The sequence below is a fragment of the Palaemon carinicauda genome, chromosome 36 (genome assembly GCF_036898095.1).
Source record: "Palaemon carinicauda isolate YSFRI2023 chromosome 36, ASM3689809v2, whole genome shotgun sequence".
NCBI classification, from domain to species: domain Eukaryota; kingdom Metazoa; phylum Arthropoda; class Malacostraca; order Decapoda; family Palaemonidae; genus Palaemon; species Palaemon carinicauda.
Genome location: NC_090760.1, coordinates 54,750,533 through 54,761,041, shown reverse-complemented (window position 1 = coordinate 54,761,041; position 10,509 = coordinate 54,750,533).

The window sequence follows — 10,509 nt, the reverse complement described above, 5'->3', positions numbered from 1 at the left end:
TGTTTTGTGTTGTCATTGGTGAACCATGTGTGATTTTTCGGCTCTAGAATTAGCGGGTGTAGCTCTCGGTCAAGTTTGAGCACGTTCAAAATATCTTTTGCTTTGATCGTGAACTTGACTGTGACCGTGACTGGAGTTGAGCGAAAATGATTGACTGGATGGTTTGAATACTCTGCCTGTTTATCATTAAAGAATATTTGAGCGCGATCAATTGCGTGAACGTGAACGTGAGTGTGAGTGTCAGATGTGAATCAGCCCCTATGGTCAGCTTGCTGATCCAACGGCCCTAAGGGGCGCCTTCTTCAGTCTCTTCTACGAAGTGTTCTTCTTTCTCGTTCGCGAGAGAGGACACTCATAGAGACTCCTCTTCGGAGGACTCCCTACTGCTGTTGTTGCTGAAGGCTCAGTTCCCAAATCCGAACATCTTCGAGGGGACAGCTGAGTCCAACGGTCTTTCCTGCAAGTGTCTCTCCCCCTCGGGGAAGTTCACTAACAGAGACTCCTCTTCGGAGGACTGATGGTGGTGCTCCTGTCCGTGGTCATCCTCATCTTCAGCCGCAGAGGATCCTCCTCGACGAGAACAGACTGCTGCTGCTGCTTCTCTAGACCTGTCAGCAGTTCTTTCGCGATCTTCGACACCTGCCAGATCTTCTTGTCTTCCTTCTCCGTTCCTGAACGCAGTAGCGCTTTGGGCGCCTCCACCACGTTTTCCAACGGGCGCCTGTCCCTTCGGGGCTGAGGGCTTATCTCACTTGTGAGTAAGCCCTTTGGTGCCAGGTTTTTTTACCTGTACTACCTCGGCGAGCGCGCAGTAGTTCGCAAATGTTCCTAATGTGCGCAATACATACCAACACGCCCTCGCGCCCACGATCTCCGGATCTGGGCGCAAGTCTCCTGCTGTGGACCAGACTTCTGCTGAATCAACTCATGATCGCCAACTCTTCTGAGACCTTCTGTGCGGCTACGCGCCTTGTGCGCCTACGGTCTCCTGAACGCCGACGATCGCCTGCTCGCCAGCGCACATCTGATCACCCTTTCCTGATGTGCACATTGCGCGCCAACATTCGCCCTCGCGCCCACGATCTCCAGATTTGGGCACAAGCAGGGAGGTTGTTCTTCACTGAACTCCACGTCACCTGCTCGCCAGCTCGCATCTGCTCCCCCTTTCTGATATGCGCATACGTGCCATCGTTCGCCCCATTCGCCCATGATCTTCGGATCTGGGCGCAGGCAAGGAGTTATTCCTTCGCCTCCTCGCCGACGATCTCTCATATGTCTCGCCGACGATCTCTCATATGTCTGGCCGCGCATTTCTCAGCTAGCCACACAACTACACTCCTACGATCTCCTGGTTCCTGCCTCGTCTCGCAGTTCAAGAAGTTCCTTCGCTAGCGCACAGGCGCTCACAGGTTCTTCTGGACTTATAGCGCCTCTACTTCACTGCGCCGCCCAAGAGATACCTAATTTAGCGCACAGGCCCTCACAGGCATCCCTGGGCTCTCCTTATGCACCAGAAATTCTCTACGTGCCTGCGCGATTCGTCGCCTGCGCGCAAGCGTTTTCAATGCCAACGCTTCAATCATCGTTGGTTTCCTACGCGCCCAGGCGTTAACTCTCCTGTACGGGAGCGGTCGCTACGCACCACCGCTCGCCAACGCGCCACCGCTTGCCAACGCGCCATCGCTTACCAAACACGCCATCGCTCGCCCACGTGCCATCGCTCGCCAACGCGCCATCGCTTGCCAACGCGCCATCGCTTGTCAACGCGCCTTCGCCCGCCTACGAGCAATCGCTCGCTTACGCGCCATCGGTCTCCCGGCCACCTGCGCTCGCCCTTACGCCCACGCGCCCGCGCACACGCGAATCTGTGTTCGACCGCGCGCGAACCAGCGAGCCATCGCTCGCCAAACGTGCCATCCTTCGCCAACACGCCATCCCTCACCAACGCGCCATCGCTCGCCTACACGCCATCGGTATCCCGACCTACAGCGCTCGTCCTTTCAACCGCGTTCGCCCTCACCTGCGCGCCCACGCGCACTTTCACCTATCACGCCCTCGCACCCACGCGCCTGCATGCTCCCGCTCCTGCGCCTCCGCACGCTGGCACGCCCACGTTCGCCCGCACGCGAACCAACGATTGGTCATCGCGCGAGCGCCAGGGTGATTTCAACCACTATTCCCGTCGTGTTACTGTAACACGGGCAACCTGGCGAGTCTTCTGGGACGTGTACTTCCAGTTCACGATCTTCTCCCCGTAAACGCAGAGCATGGCACATACAAGAGCTGGAAGGATCTTCATAGAGGTCTGGGCAACATTCTTCTCCTTCCTTTCGGGCAGGCCCCATCATCTGTTCTCCTCAGGATCGTTCGATTCCGTTTCCCCTAGCGGGAGTCGCTGACACTGCATCTGTCAGCCGTCAGCAGAGGAGGTACTTCGAGATCATGGGGGAACCTGGTTTAGCCCTCTCCACCATTCCATGGAAGGGCCTCCCCAGGGAGTTGTTCTCTCGAGAAGTTCTCCGCCCGGCTGGTGACATTCTCGTCTTCGGAGATCTTTAAACCAGAAGAGACCGGCAAAGTGTGCCATGCGGGCCACTTCGTGGCTGGTTGTTTGGCTTGGATCTCTGGGCATCCTGCTGCGATCTGAGAATTTGTCCAGGGAGAGCTCCAGGAAGGTCATGGAAACTTTCCTCCTCTCGGGCACGAGCATCTCGTTTCCCAGGTCACCAAGTTTCGAACTTGTGGGCAAACTCGATGTTGAAGCATTGAGATGCAGTGACTGAGAGGTTCCTCTCGGAAGTCCCAACCATGGATGTCGTCAAGCTCAGACACTCTTCCACTCTTTTAAAGACCTTGTTTTGAGCCCAAGGACAGGTAACGGACAACTGAGAGATGGAGAAAGCGAATCACAGTTCGCTTCTCCATAGGCGCTTGCATCCAGACCCTACAACCTCTAGCGTCTCAACAACAACAGCCTCGTCAGCCTAGGACATCGGAACTAGCCCCGGCAGCTAAGACACGGTGTCTAAACAGCAGCCCCCTCCTGTCAGAGGCAAGAAGGGCGGGAAGTCCTTCTGGGGAAGCAATAATCCTGAGGGAGCGCCCGAGGCCGCAAACTCTAGGATTGGCAACCCCCCTGCAGTGTCCCCGGTGGGGGGATGCCCAAGGTTGCGCGCTCAGGTGGCAGTAGCCCGGGGCCGATTCCTGCACGATCTCCGTGATCAGCCAAGGAATCGCGTCCCGTTCTTTACTCCTCTACCTCCGCTGAGAGCAAATCCAGTGTCGCCGAGCTCCTATGCCATGGGATCGGCAAAGGGGCTAGCCCTTCAGGCAGGAATCCAGACCATGCTCTAAAGGAGGCTCTCCAAAAGGTCATCGATGGCTCCCCCCCACGGCTTCTTCAGTCAACTCTCTCTTGTAAGAAAGCGTCCGAAGTCTGGAGACCTGTCTCGACCTCTCTGCCCTGATCAAGTTTGTCGAACAAACTTCGTTCAGCGTGGAACAGCAGAGCCAATCAGGCTTTAAGTGTGAACACAACTCTTCATGTGCACACTGGAGCTGAAGGACGGGTACTTCCAGATCCCAATCCATCTGTCTTCCAGGAAGTACTTGGAATTCAGCCTAGACAACAGATATACCAGTTCAAGGTACGGTGTTTTTCGGTCTCCCCGCAGCGCCGCAGGTGTCCTCAAGGATGTTCACCGTGTTCTTCATGGCCACAATGGAGTGGCTTCCGTCTCCTTCGCTTTCTGGAGGACTGGCTATCCCAGGCAGTCTCGGAATCGACCCTTCCTCAACACCGAGACAAGCTTCTGGGACTTTGCCAAGGTCTAGGGATCATGGTAATTCTCGGGAAGTCTTCTCTGCTCCCATCTCAACAACTTGGATATCTAGGCATGATATTGGACTCCAATCTCCAAGCCTTCCCATCAGATGACAGGATAGCAAGGCTGAGGAGAATCGCAGAACCTTTCCTCAGACGAGGAGAGCTTCCAGCCCAATCTTGGTTATGCCTCCCAGGTCACCTTTCCTCCTTGGCCAATCTAGTTCCAGCGGCCGCCTCAGGATGAAATCCCTGCGTCGGCGGCCCAGGTCCTGGTGGAATCAAGACAACGATTCCCCGGACATTCTGGTCCCTTTGGGACCCGCGGAACGAATGGACCCGCAGTGATAGCTGACTTATGGAAACCTTTTCAGGGGAATGAATCTTCTCGCCCTTCCCCCTCATTTGATGCTGTTTTCGGACTCGTCAATACAATCTGCTAGGAATGAAGGCTTTAGTCTGGCCCCTCAACACTTCCAACAGACCCTGGCGAGTCACTCCGTGGACGACAACTCCACGGTAGTGCCTTTCGTTTCAGCAAGCAGGGAGGTACCTCTCCATATGAACTTTCTCATCTTACAGTGGAGATACTGAGATGAACCGAAGTCAACTCATACCCTATCGGCTTGTTTCATTCCGGACAAGGAATGTGCTTTCCGACAGTCTGAGCAGGACTTCACAGATAGAAAGTGGTCTTCGGCCCCCCTTGGTAGCCAACAGGTCCTGACCTTGTGGACCTGTTTGCGAGAGCCTTGAATTTCAAGCTGCCGCTGTACTACTCCCAGTTCCAGATCCCAAGGCATTCTAGAAAGATGCCTTTCTACACATTGGGACAACATCGACGTCTACATCTTCCCACCATTCTGTCTGTTGAGAAGGGGGCTCAACAAGACCAGACTATCGGTCAACCTGTCGATGACTCTGATAGTTCCGCTGCGGCATCATGCAGAGTGGTTCCCGGAACTTCTACATCTCCTGACGGAACTCCTGAGAGAGCTTTCCCCACGATACGAGCTACTCAAACAACCACACTATGACATCTACCACAAGCCGTAGCATCGCTTCGGCTTCACGCCTGGAGACCATCCAGCATCCCCTCACAGAGAGAGGCGTTCCGCAACAAGTTGCGGAGTGGACGTCTCAACACCTGCGAAAGTCATCCGCAGGGGTCTACCAGGCGAAGTGTAGAATCTTCTGTGGTTGGTTTGGTGAGAGAGGTACCTCTCCCCTTGATGCCACTATTCCAGCAATAGTGGAGTCATTGTCTATCAGTGGGAGGAGATGCTCCTGTCGCTCTTGGCGGTGGAAACCTATCGCCCAGCCCTTAGCCTGGCCTTCAGGCTGAAAGGAATAGACATTTCCTCCTCACTGGATCTTTCCTTGCTCATACGTAACTACGAACTTACCTGCCCCAGTCGGAAATGAGACCTTCTCCTGGAACATGGTTCGGGCTCTTAGGGCTCTTAAGAGATCTCCTTGCGAACCATTACGCCAGGCTTCTGATCGTCACCGGTCTTGGAAGATGGTGCTCCTTCTCGCTCTGGCCTCGGCCAAGCGTATCAGCGAACGTCATGGTCTCTCATACGGCGTCACCCACTCATGAGGATAGGTGGAGGTAACGTTCAGGTTCGTCCCTGAGTTGGTTACTAGAATCAAAATCTGGGAGTCCCTGACCTTCGGTCGACTCCTTCAGGATTTCGAGTCTACGTTCTGTAACAGATGACCCAGACCTTCTCCTACTAGGCCCAGTAAGGAATCGGAAGGGTTATCTTAAAGAACAGCTGCAGTTCGTCCTCGCGTGCAAGCCCTGTTTGGGAGCACAGGGAGGACGGAGAGGAGGGTCTTCAAGAATGCCTTTTCAGCCTGGACGCAAAGGATCATCCATCACGCCCTGAATCCAGATCCTCCTCCATCACGTCGCCATAGGGCACACGATGACAGAGACATCGCAACGTCCCTGCCCTTCAAGAGAAACTACTCTGTGACGCAGGTTCTACAAACTGGAGTCTGGAAGCGTCTAACGACCTTCACAGCCCACTACCTGCAAGACGTGACCCAGTTGAGCCTCGATACGTCTATCGGCCCTGTGGTGGCTACACAACAGCTTGTCTAACCTCAGGCTCCTTATTGGACAGGTAGTAGAAGGTTGAGGGCATTGTTATCCGGTTTTAGTCTGCATGAATGAAAGAAGTATGTCTGGCCCTTACTTCTTTCTTCATCCTCCCCTTTCTATTGGGAAAGCAGCATCCTGGGTTCTCTGCATAGCTGACCTCAAACCTCTGCAGGTAAACCATGCTTCCTTATGTTCCTAGTATTGAGTTAATACTGTCGCGTCCCCCATACCCTGACGTATTATTGGAAACGTCCTAGCCTAGAATTCCAGCTAAAGGACTTCAGGTCGACTTCCTAGGACAAGTCACACTTCTTCCCTCCACATACAAGCTTATGTAGGCCGCACATTTCTTGCATAGCAAGAACTTGCGAGGTGCAGGGACTCTTTTTCTCGAGTGCTGCTCACTCGGATTCTGAGTCCCCGGGTAAGCCAAAGCCAGTAAGGCTGGGGACTTTCCACCCTTCCTAAGGGTAAATCACCCTATGTAAATAGCGTGATCTGTATTTCGGTTACGGAACAAATGACAAATTCGGAGATAATTTGTATTTTTCCTAACCATACAAACCTTAGCTATTTACACATATTTGCCCGCCAGCCCTGTCCCCCAAGGCAAGTCCTACCTCTAAGTGAAGTGAAGCAGTACACCGGTGTGTGAGGGGGGAGGGGTAGCTAGCTACCACTCCCCTACCCCCCTACTAACTAGCGCGGGGTAATACATCCTCGTTAAAATCTAATGGCTCGTCATTTCAGCTACGCCGAAAGTAAACCCCCTATGTAAATAGCTCAGGTTTGTATGATTAGGAAAAATACAAATTATCTCCGAATTTGTCATATTCATATATATATATATATATATATGTATATATATATATATATATATATATATATATATATATATATATATATATATACATATATATATACATATACATATATACATATACATATATATATATATATACATATATATATATATATATACATATATATATATATATATATATATATATATATATATATATATATATATATATATATATATATATATATATATATATATATATATCTATCTATATATATATATATATATATATATATATATATATATATATATATATATATATATATATATATATATATATATATATGTATGTGTATATATATATATATATATATATATATATATATATATATATATATATATATATATATATATATATATATATATATATATATATATATATATATATATATATACATATATATATATATATATATATATATATATATATATATATATATATCTATATATATACATATATATAGACATATATATATATATATATATATATATTATATATATATAGACATATATATATATATATATATATATATATATATATATATATATATATATATATATATACATATATATATATATATACATATACATATATATATATATATATATATATATATATATATATATATATATGTATATATATATATATATATATATATGTATATATATATATATATATATATATATATATATATATATATATATATATATATATATATATATATATATATATACATATATATACATATATATATATATGCGTAAAAATCACAGGAAAACGTGATGCTCAGATGCAGAAGAACCACAGGGAAAATGAAAATACAAAATATACACTTAAGTCCTGACTAGTTTCGTGATACTTCCTCAGAGGACTGATTTATTGAGAGAGGTTTCTTTACAATTTATAGGGAAAGTAAACGTTCGAACATACATATAGAGGTTTAGAGAACAATGACACTCCCTTACCAACTACCTGGGTCAGGTGTTGAGTAGGAGGAGTCCCCCAGCTCATTAGACACCTGCTAAAATGGGTCATTTCTAGTGACGGGTATATTCTTGTTTTCTTCTTTTTTTACTTTCAGTACAGTTTATTTATATGACAATACGGTAGCCTTATCTATATAAATACATAAGCAAAACATACACAAACATACAATATATATATATATATATATATATATATATATATATATATATATATATATATATATATATATATATATATATACATATATACATATATATACACATACATATACATACACATACATATATACATACATATACACATACATATATACATATATATACACCTACACATACATACATATGCATATATACACTTATATGTATACAACATTAATATCATAAACATATAATCATGTATATATCAATACTTATATCTAGCATAACACTATATAGTGCCACTATTCTTCTGCATACTATATAAAATAATTGTTTCCTTCAATGAATGGTAGCTTAGGTCTAAATATTAATTTCACAGCGACGTTAATTATTCACAATACATTCAATTTTACATTAAGTGGTTAATATTTTTTTATATAGCTTACAAATCTCTTTACATATAAAGGCGTCGAGTTTATACATTCCATGACCAATATTCAAGTTGTTTTCAAAGGTTTCTTTTATGAAACTGGACTCTATGATGTTTCTTTCCACTAAGTTATTTGAATGAACCAATTTCTTTGCACCTGACCAATTATTAGGGTGATTTTCTTATGTTGTTCAATTCTCTTTTCTAGGGCTTTACCAGTTTGACCAATATAGTATTTTTCACAAGCATTGCATAGAATACGATATACACATCCCTTGGTAATGTCAGGAGAATTCTTTATTAAGGCTGTTTTTATTGTATTTTTACTCTTAAATGCTACATTTACATTGAAGTTTTTTAACAGTTGGGAATTTCTTTAAATGAATCACAATAAGGTAGTACAAGTAAATTTTGTGTGTTGTAGTTTTTTCTGTTATCATTACCGAAAAAAGTCTTTTTTGCTGTTCTTAGGGCATCATCTAACACAATTTCAGGATACTTTAATTTTTTACCTATTGCTCTAATACCATTTATTTCGTCATCAATATATTCAGGGCTGCAGACTCGAAATGCTCTTAAAAACATAGAAGTAAATACAGATTTCTTAACTTTGTTGCCTTGGTTTGAGTAATAATGGACATATGCCGAGATATTCGTTGGCTTTCTGTATACACTAAACTTGAGACTATTATTACATCTATGTATGCGACAGTCCAAAAAAGGTAGGATACAATTATTCTCCAGCTCCATACTGAAATTTATTGATGGTACCAAACTATTCAATCTAAGAAAAAAGTTATCTAAATTTTCATTTCCTGGCCACACACATATTATGTCGTCAATATATCGAAACCATTTTACATTATTAGGTATGGTGTTATTTAAGATTCTGCTTTCAAAAAATTCCATATATAGATTGCTCAATACTGGGGATAAAGGGTTTCCCATAGCCATACCAAAAGTTTGTGCATAAAATCTCCCATTGAATTCAAATTTACAATCTTTTATACATAGTTTAATTAATTCTATTAAAGTGTGTTTGGAGAATGGTAGATTCAATTGTCTATTATCTAATGTTTCAGATAAAAATTCCAACATGTCATCAATAGGTACTTTTGTGAATAGTGAGACTACATCAAAACTGACAAGCCTACAGGTACTGTTAATCTGTACTTCATTCAGTTTGTTAATCAAGTCTACATTATTTTTTTATATTTGAATATGAAATGGTGCCAACTAAAGGATTGAGGATATTCACAAGGTACTTAGATAATTTATGTATGTTCGTACGTTTACTTTCCCTATAAATTGTAAAGAAACCTCTCTCAATAAATCAGTCCTCTGAGGAAGTATCACGAAACTAGTCAGGACTTGAGTGTATATTTTGTATTTTCATTTTCCCTCTGGTTCTTCTGCATATATATATATATGTATATATATGTATGTGTATATATATATATATATATATATATATATATATATATATATATATATATATATATATATGTATGTATATATATATATATATATATATATATATATATATATATATATATATATGTATATATATATATATATATATATATATATATATATATATATATATATATATATATATATGTATATATATATATATATATATATATATATATATATATATATATATATATATATATATATATATATATATATATATATATATATATATATATATATATATTTATGTATACTACAAAATTGTTAAGGGTATTTGGATTTTTTTTTTGCTTGGTGTTGTTTTGTGAATTGGTTATTATTCAAGCCTTTTCCAGGACCTTCTGTGTTTTTGTTTTCCATTCCTCTTAGTTGAACTCGGTTCCACTTGGGTGAAACTTGGCAATTTGAACATGATAGCATTACTCCCACTTGTATTTAAAGAGCTTGTTCCTTGGGCCAAATTGTGCCTTTTGCAAGTACACAGAAGCCAATAAGAAATTGCTCATGCTTGTCATTGCTTTTTTATGATCTTCTGTCGAGGTTGTGGAGCTGTCTGATGTCATTGGGATGCTACAAATGTGGCTAGATCAATTCAACTCCTTGTAGATGGTGTTAGGCAGGTTTTGTTGGCCAGGCATTTTGCTGTAAGCCAGAGTGTTGTGTTGTGTCTGTATCGACGT